The sequence below is a fragment of the Schistocerca piceifrons genome, chromosome 8 (assembly GCF_021461385.2).
Source record: "Schistocerca piceifrons isolate TAMUIC-IGC-003096 chromosome 8, iqSchPice1.1, whole genome shotgun sequence".
Lineage (NCBI taxonomy): Eukaryota > Metazoa > Arthropoda > Insecta > Orthoptera > Acrididae > Schistocerca > Schistocerca piceifrons.
This window is the reverse complement of record NC_060145.1, coordinates 283,265,679-283,275,496: the sequence shown is the minus strand read 5'-3', so window position 1 is coordinate 283,275,496 and position 9,818 is coordinate 283,265,679.

Below are 9,818 nucleotides of genomic sequence, written 5' to 3'. Positions count from 1 at the left end.
ACGTAAACATAGAGAACACAACTATGTTAAGACATGATAAGTTAGGAATATCTTATGAGACACGACCGATGCACATAAATTATTTGGCATAATTGTAAAATATGATACAGCTACAAGATATATACAAGTATATATGTATATATATAGCTACATACAACAACGATTTACGAATATATACAGCTATGTGCAACACAACGATCGATAAACTAACTGCACTTTGGCGTATACAATATGTATATTAAGTCTAAGTAAGTATCTACGCGGAAACTAAGGCAAATAGTACACAGCCACTACTATAATCCATTACACTATACGATATAAAAAACCTACTGAGAAGAGAATCTAGTATAATATCATGCTCTGCGTTTAAGGAAAAAGAGTACTACGTGGAGAAGAAATTGTATAGTTAATATGTCAGACGGTGAAGTTACGTTCAGCTTAAAAAAGGCAAGTCTTTTTGGAACACAACCTACGACCAGCTTAGAGACAGAAGTGATGGCACTTTTTGCAGGACCTGACCATCATTTCGCAGGACAATGCTCAAGCACGTACAGTGCAAGCTGTTACTGATTTGTTTGACTGATGGGGCTGCTAAGTGCTGTACCACCTACTGCACTCCCCTGACTTAAGCCCTCGTGAGTTCAACTCGATTTCTAAACTGAAGGAAACACTTCACGGCATTCGCTTCAGAACTGCTACAAATTCGTCGGGCAATAGACCACGTTGCTCGAACTGTCAACACAACTGGCACTGATAAGAGTATCCTACGACTTACACAGCTCTTGCAGCGTGTTATACACATTGCTGATGACTACTTTGAACGTTAGTAAAACTTTGAAACACGTATCTATTTTGTACGAGGTGTAAATAAATAGTTGCCACTATTAAAGTTCCAACCCTCGTATTTATCGCGGCATACAGGGTGGCGAGTATACTGTATCATTTAAATATATTTATTAATATTTATTTCTAAAATTACGGAATTCGTCTTAACCAATGCTAAAAAAACCTCGAATGAGAAACAAAACCAAACAAGAATATTTCAGCTTTTACTTTAATAGAATATAACATAAATGTTCCATATCTAAGAATAGTTAATGACACGCTACTCGTACATTACTTTATATTTAATTGTACTCGCTTACACATTAAAGACATATTCTTAGGCGAAGTCTTATGAATTTTGTATTACAGTATTTCAGCTATCTTCTTGAGCATTAGTGAAACTGCTACACCAAAAGTAATTTCTGAGTGTTTAAAAAACCAAAGTTACGATATCACGGAAATGATGGAGACGACTGCAATATATCGAGCTGTGCTTATAGCAAGAAAACAGTTATAAATGAAAGAAAAGTAATGTTGGTCCTCCTCATTACGAAATGCTTCGAAGAAAAGTTCATTATGAAATACAACACCGCGGCTATAAAAAGACGCCGAAAGAATTTTCCTCATGCGCGAAAGTAAAACCACTGCTTAAGCTTTAGGTAAGAGAATACAAGAAACTTTATGGACCTTCGATGAGACACGCGGGTTGCAAAATTCTGTCAGAAATCAATTTTAAAGATTTTGGTAACATACAACTAACTAGTTTACTGAATAGTTAATGTATAGACGGAAGCAGTGGTTGAAAAGGGAATAAGACATCTGTAGCTTGTTCCTGATATTATCCTATCTGTACATTGAGTAAGCAGTAAAGGAAAAAAAGAAAAGTTTGGAGTAGGATTTAAAGTTCAAGGAGTAGAAATAAAGACTGTGAGGTTTCCCGAAGACTTCGGAGGGCAGCTGATTGGAATGTGCATTGTCTTGAAAGGAGAGTGTAAAATGAACATCAACAAAAGCAAAACAAGGATTATGGACTGTAATCGAATTAAATCATGTGATGCTGATGAGACTGGATTAGGAAACGAGACAGTAAACGTATTAGATGAGTTTTGCTGTTTGGGTAAAAAATAACTAATGAGGGTCGAAGTAGAGACGATATAAAATGTAGATTGGCAATGGCATGGGAAGTCGTTCTGAAGAAGATAAATTTATTAAAATCGAATATAGACGTAAGCGTTAAGAAGTTTTTTCTGAAGGTTTGTATCCATGTATGAAAGTAAAACGTGGACGATAAACAGCTCAGATAAGAGGAGAACAGAAATATGCTGCCACAGAACAATGCTGAAGATTAGACCGATCGATCACGTAACTAATGAGAAGGTGCTGTATAGAATTGAGGAGACAAGTAATTTGTGGCACAACCTGGATAAGATATTTCTTGATAGGACACATTCTGAGACATCATGGAATCATTGATTTAGTATTGGAGGGAAATGTGTGTTGTAAAAATCGTCAAGGAAGACCAAGAGATGAATACAGTAAGCAGATTCAAAAGAATGCATGTTGCATTATTCGGAGATGAAGAGGCTTGCGCAGGGTAGAGTAGCATTAAGTGTTGCGTGAAATCAGTCTTCGGACTGAAGAGCACAACATCAACAACAACACAAACAAATAGACTCTGACATTCACTATAGTTTCAGTTTTTTGTCTGGAAAATCTTGATCCATATTAAATAAAACATAATTCCCAATCCCCCGGCTCTGACCAAAGTTTCGTAAAGTTTCCTTTGGATTTAAGGCATATGCAGGGATTGGAAACACCTCCCAAATGTTACCAATCGAGACTCCGCCTGATTGCTGTTAGCTTGCCTGGTAGTTGGCTGAAAATTCCATGGCTATGCCGTCGCCTTCTCGTTAATGCAGCGCAGGCAACGAAAAATGAATTTAAAAAATCTCTCTGAATCTGAATGTATGACATAACTTCTGAAAGAACGTTACGTACACTATGATCAAAAGTTTTCAGACACCTATTAGTGGCCATTAATATGGATTTGTCCACCCTTTCCCTTTGTGACGACTTCTATGAGGAGCTTTCATTGAGTTATAGAATGTCTGTGGAGAAGTGGCAGCCCGTTCCTTTTCAAGATAGACAGGATAGATAGAGATGGACGCTGGGGTCTGGACAGAAGTCTACGTGTTCATTGAACACGCTGTACAGCATACAGTCCTGATGTATGCGATCAACGACAACTAGCATTTTATGGGTTCTACGATGCACGGACCAAGGAATGAAAGATCTCTTTTGGTTTATTGTGGATGTGAAGACGGCATAATTGTTGTGTCGAACTAGTCGTCTAGCCACTGTCCCATGTCCACAAGAACGATGGACTTCCACGAGGATTAGGAATGGGATTCAGGATGAAACGTTACCAATGGGTGAAAATGACGAAGAACTGCAACACCTCTTAAATGTTATTAACAGTCTGATGAGCATGTGTAAAACGAGGAAAGGCCAAAGTTATGAGGTGTAACAGAAATCAGATTAGCGACAAACTTAAGAACGGTATTGGGACCGCAAAGTAGACAGTTCTGCTATCTTGGAAAGGCAATAACGCATGACGGACGAAGCATGAAGGACATAAAATACAGACTTGTAATAGCAAAGAGGACATTCCTGGCATCAAACGTTGGTCTTAATTTGAGGAAGGGATGTCTCGGAATGTGCCTTTGGAGCACAGCGTTGTTTGGTGATGAATCGTGGACTGTGGGAAAAGCGTAGAGGAAAAGAATCGAACCAATTCAGATATCACGCTACAGAAGGATTTTGGAAAGTCAGATGGACTGATAAGAAATGAGGAGGTTCTCCGCAGAACTGTTGAGGAGAGGAACGTGTGAGCAACACTGAAAAGAAGACGTGATACTGACAGCACACGAGATGAGACATCAGAGAATAATTTCATGGTCTTAGAGCAGTGTTATCCAAACGTTTTTAGAGAATTGCATAAGAGTGCAATCAGATATTAGCTAGTAATGCCATCGCCCCTACTAAGCCCCCTCCCCCACCCTTCGCTCTACTCCTGCACCATCACCGGCTTTAACGATTCTCCAAACTTCAGAATGAAAATGGATATTCTCTGGAAAAGTTTTGTTTTTGAAATGACGTAAGATGAATTATATTATGTTTTGAGAGTGTTTTATTTATTCACGATCTATGAGACAATTTGCACTATTTATGTCTTCAGTCAGAGCACAAGGTCCAAATTAATTCAGTTCCTTGTTTTTACTTTCATTGCCATCATAGTCAAAAATGCCCTTTCACATTTACACTGACGAGCCAAAGTGCACCTGCCTAATATCGTGTAGGGCCCCCGCGAGCACGCAGAAGTGCCGCAACAGGACGTGACATGGACTCGTCTAATGTCTGAAGTAGTGCTGGAGAGAATTGACACCATGATTCCTGCAGGGCTGTCCATAAATCCGTATGAGTACGAGGAGTGGAGATCTCTTCTGAACAGCTCGTTGTAAGGCATCCCAGATGTGCTCAACAGTCTTCATTTCTGGGGAGTTTGGTAGCCAGCGGATACGCTTAAACTCAGAAGATTGTTCCTGGAGTCACTGTGCAGTAATTCTGGACGTGAAGTGTGTCGCACTGTCCTGCTGGAATTGTCCAACTCCGTCGTAATGCACAATGGACATGAATGAATTCAGGTAATTAGACAGGATGCTTACGTACGTGTCACCTGTCAGAGTCGTATCTAGACGTATCAGGGTTCCCAAATTACTCCAACTGCACACGCCCCACACCGTTACAGAGTCTCCACCAGCTTGAACAGTTTCCTGTTGACGTGCAGGTTCCATGGATTCATGAAGTTGTTGCTATATCCTTACACGTCTATCCGCTTGATATAATTTGAAACGAGACTCGTCCAACCAAGCGACATATTTCCAGTCATTAACAGTCCAATGTCAGTGTTGACGGGTCCAGGCGAGGTAAAACTTTGTGTCGTGCAGTCATCAAGGATACACGAGTGGGCCTTCGGCTCCGAAAGCCCATATCGGAAATTTTTCGTTGAATGGTTCTCACACTGACACTTATTGATGGTTCAGCACTGACATCTGCATACATTTGTGGAAGGGTTGTACTTCTGTCACGCTTAACGATTCTGTTCAGTCGTCGTTGGTCCCGTTCTTGCAGGGTCTTTTTCCGGCAGCAGCAATGTCGGAGATTTGATGTTTTACCAGGTTCCTGATATTCGCGGTACACTCGTGAAATGGTCGTACGAGAAAATCCCCGCTTCCTTCCTACCTCCAGATACTGTGTCCCATTGCTCGTGCACCGACTATAACACCACGTTCAAACTCACTTCAGTCTTGATAACCTGCTACTGTACCAGCAGTATCCGATCTTTGCTTCACCTGCAGCCTGCACCCGCATTTAAAATCAACCAAGCTAAAATGTGTGCACTGTACTTACTGTTTGTAAATAATTTGATCACTGGATTCCTTACTTTTGAACTAAGAAAAAGAATGAGTCCCGAGACCATCACTCCTGATATTCAGACCGTATGGCAGGCGACAGTCAGGTTGGTACTCTACCACTGGCCAGGGCGTCTCCAGACACGTGTTCTGCCTAGAATCTCACTGACTAAATTAGATTCGTCTTCAGTGTTAAAACCCACTTCGAAATGAGCCCTGATGACAAGCAAAGGTGTGTCTAGAGACGCCCCAGACAGAGGTGGGATACCAACCTGATTGTCTCCCGCCATACCGCCCAACAACCAGGAGTGATGGTCTGGGCTGCCACTTCTCTTAGCAGCAGGACCCCTTAGGTTGTGATCCGCGGCACTATTATGGCCAGCGGTACGTTGATAGTATCCTTCGTCCCGTTTTGTTGCACTTCATACTTCCCGCCCAACAAGACAAGAGTTTCTACTTCTTTATTTTCCTATTTACCAAACCCTACCTTGGCCGGCGAGCTCACCAGGACTCTCCCCAAACGAGAAATTTGAGCATTATGGGCAGGGCCCGCCCACCAGCTCGGGTTTTTGAGGATGTAACACATCAATTGAATAGAATTTGGCACGATATCCCTCAGGAGGACATCCAACAGTTCTGTCAAGCCACGCCTAGCCGAATAAATGCCTGCTTTAGGGTCTGAACTGGACCTGCGCTTTACTGACTGGCCAGTGAGAAGCTCTTTCTTTTAAGTAAATTATCCAATTTTTCTTTATTTTTGTTTGTCTGTATATGTATATCCCATCTACCGATTTACATCCCATTCGGATAATTCCTTCGTGGTGCGTCTTCTTTTGTCTTAGAGTGTATAACAATGACAATAATAATAATGTGTACAGTACTACAGTAGCTCTTATGTAGCGAATTTTGTCATGCCAGTTAGTTCATTTACCTGTTTCGAATGAGTAGCAAATCAATTTTTATTGCAGGAACTAGCTACTCTTTGAAGGAGACATTAGCGTAAACTGTTTAGTGTTTATTATGTATATGCCCCCAAACATTATCGATGTGTGTTACAAAGTACATTGTAAGTGTGTAGGGATTGGACTATATCAAGAACTTGTAACCACTACCGCACAGTTTCACGCTTTAATGCTAGTAATTGACAAGATAAGTTAATATTGACAATATATAATTCGTACTACAGTCTTAAAAATTTCTGATAATACTAATGATCTTTTAAAAATAATTTAGTTATATGACTGAAATGCAGTCGACACCTATCGGTTTTTGCCACTTAGAGAAAATTTCATTTTACCTCTCAGGGGTTATTATCACCAGGTTAAGACCCAGTGTTCTATATGGAGCTGTAGAGGGTAAAAACTGTAGTGGAAGATGAGGGTGGAATGTATCCAACAAATAATTGATGATTTAGGGCGTAAATGTTATTGTAAGGTGAAGTGGTTGGTAGAGGATAGAAATTCGTAGCAGGCTGCATCAAACCAGTCGCAAGGACAAAAGGAGAGCTTTTCAGTATAATATATTAAAGCGAAAAAAAAATAATTATATCGTTCCTGTATCCTTAATGAAGAGAAACAGTGAAATTTGAAACGTTGTTATACATTGTATGTTTATCTGAAATGAGACAGTTATCTGTTAGTAACTCAACGTTTGCACATGTACAATCGGGTCAGAATTCACGAGAGCCCTCCATTTTTCCCTGTACTGAAATGCCACCACTTCTCCCTAAAAAAAGGAAGAAACTGCATTCAGCGCGCCTGCTTGTACCCTTGCCTCAGGCAAACGGGGCCGCGAGGTAGCGAGGGGTCGCAGCCGTGTGTCGACGTCTGCAGCTGCAGCGGCTGCCGCCTCTCCCGCGGTCGGCGCCTCAGCTGGCGTGGCCAGCCTCAGGCTGTGTGGCCCCCTGCAGCTGCTGTCGATACGCTCCCCCGCCTTTCTGCGGCCTCCTGCGGGGCTCTAACGCCAGCCCCACGCCGTGACGTAACGCGCGCTGACACCGTCCGCTACTCGCACCCCGTTGCCCCGTGACCTGTTCCGCGGCGAACACTCGTGCAACTCAATAAAATACCAGGGGCGCACAGGGGCTAGAACGTTCCTTGCCTTACACAGACAGAAAAGTCAAGTTAACTACTACATTTCAAAATATCCAGTCCCTCCGCTCGCGCCGCCCTCTCCCCCTCCCTTCTCCCTCCCCCCCCACACACACATACTGATTCCCTTGTCACATCGTAGATTTAAAAAGAAATCTACATCTTCATGACTACTCTGCGACAAACACGTATGTGGCAGCGGTTCAGAGAGGCACTAACAGGCTATCTATCTATTATTCCTCTCTAGAATGTGTGGAAAATAATCGCTAAAACATTTTTATGTGGAAAATATAGTTAACACTAAAGTTCATGCTGCAATTACTGTGCGCAGATTTAATGTATACTTATTATTAGTTTGGAAAACTCCACGTGGGTTAGCTGGTGCCGTTTGAATAACTAATTTGGCAAGTGTGCAGTTATACTTATTTTTAAATCTTGTTTTATGATTTTACTTTCAATGTTTATATTTCAAAGAAGATCTATATTTTTATAAGGAAGAGGAGACAATGTACAAAAGTTCTCTGAGACAAAAAAGAAAAGAAAAAAACCAGAAAGGAAAAAAATCGACGCACCACGAACGAGTTATCCAGATTCGTCACAAACTGATATTCGTATAGGTACCGACGGTCCACTGGCGATACCAGGGCATAAATGCTGTGTGGATTTAATTCTGTGTATTCATTTGGACAGTAACTAGGCCTCACAGGCAGGCACGAGTGCATACACGCAGATATCAGCATTTGAGATAGAACGTGTAGTTCAGCTGAAAGAAGACTGTTGCAGTAATTGGCGAGTGCTTACACATCTGGATAGGAGCGATGCTACTGTCTGACAATGTTGACAGAAATCTACATCTACATCTACATGTATACTCTGCAAATCACATTCAAGTGCCTGGCAGAGAGTTCATCGAACTACCTTCACAATTCTCTATTGTTCCAATTTCGTATAGCCCGCGGAAAGAATGAACACACATATCTTTCCGTACGAGCTCTGATTTCCCTTATTTTATCATGGTGATCGTTCCTATCTATGTAGGTCGGTGTCAACAAAATATTTTTGCATTCGGAGGAGAAAGTTGGTGATTTGAACTTCGTGAGAAAATTCCGTCGCAACGAAAAACACCTTTCTTTTTAACTATTTCCAGCGCAAATCCTGTATCATTTCTTTGACACTCTCTCCCATGTTTCGCGATAATACAAAACGTGCTGCCTTTCTTTGAACTTTTTCGATGTACTCCGTCAGTCCTATTTAGTAAGGATCCCACACCGCGCAGCAGTATTCTAAAAGAGGACGGACAAGCGTAGTGTAGGAGGTCTCCTTAGTAGGTTTGTTACATTTTCTAAGTATCCTGCCAATAAAACGCAGTCTTTGGTTAGCCTTCCCCACAACGTTTTCTAGTGTTCCTTCCAAGTTGTTTGTAATTGTAATACCTAGGTATTTAGTTGAATTTACGGCTCGTAGATTAGATGGCTCTGAGCACTACGGGACTTAACAGCTGTGGTCATAAGTCCCCTAGAACTTAGAACTACTTAAACCTAACTAACCTAAGGACATCACACACATCCATGCCCGAGGCAGGATTCGAACCTGCGACCGTAGCAGTCGCACGGTTCCGGACTGCGCGCCTAGAACCGCGAGACCACCGCGGCCGGCTCGTAGATTAGACTGATTTATCGTGTAACCGAAGTTTAACGAGTTCCTTTTAGCACTCGTGTGGATGACCTCACACTTTTCGTTATTCAGGGTCAACTGCCACTTTCCGCACTATTCAGATAACTTTTCTAAATCGTTTTTCAGTTTGTTTTGATCTTCTGATGACTTTATTAATCGATAAACGACAGCGTAATCTGAAAACAACCGAAAACGGCTCTTCGGATTGTCTCCCAAGTCGTTTATATAGATAAGGAACAGCAAAGAGTCTATAACACTACCTTGGGGAACGCCAGAAATCCCTTCAGTTTTACTCGATGACTTTCCGACAGTCACTATGAACTGTGAGCTCTGTGACAGGAAATCACAAATCCAGTCACATAACTGGGACGATATTCCATAAGCACGCAGTTTCAATACGAGCCAATGGGTCTGTCATGGCCAAACACAGCGTGAAGAAGGAAGCGGTCGCCCTGGAGACATGGCAGGATGTCAGGACTGAGCAATCGCCAGAGAGGCACTCATAGCCCCAGATTCATCATTATCATCGGTGCGACGAGCAACTGATGCTTCAGTGACCACAAGGACCACTAATAGTGTAAGCTTGTTTGTCCGTCGCTAACACAGAAGATCGCAAACCTTTCCTTCCCCCTCTGGGCAAGCTGTGCGGTGACTAGGGTACATGTAAAGCTTACTGGATCAGGTTAAATGCTAGCTACAATGAAGTCGATAATTCGATTGTAATACTGGCATTTAAATTTGATATTTCCCATAACTG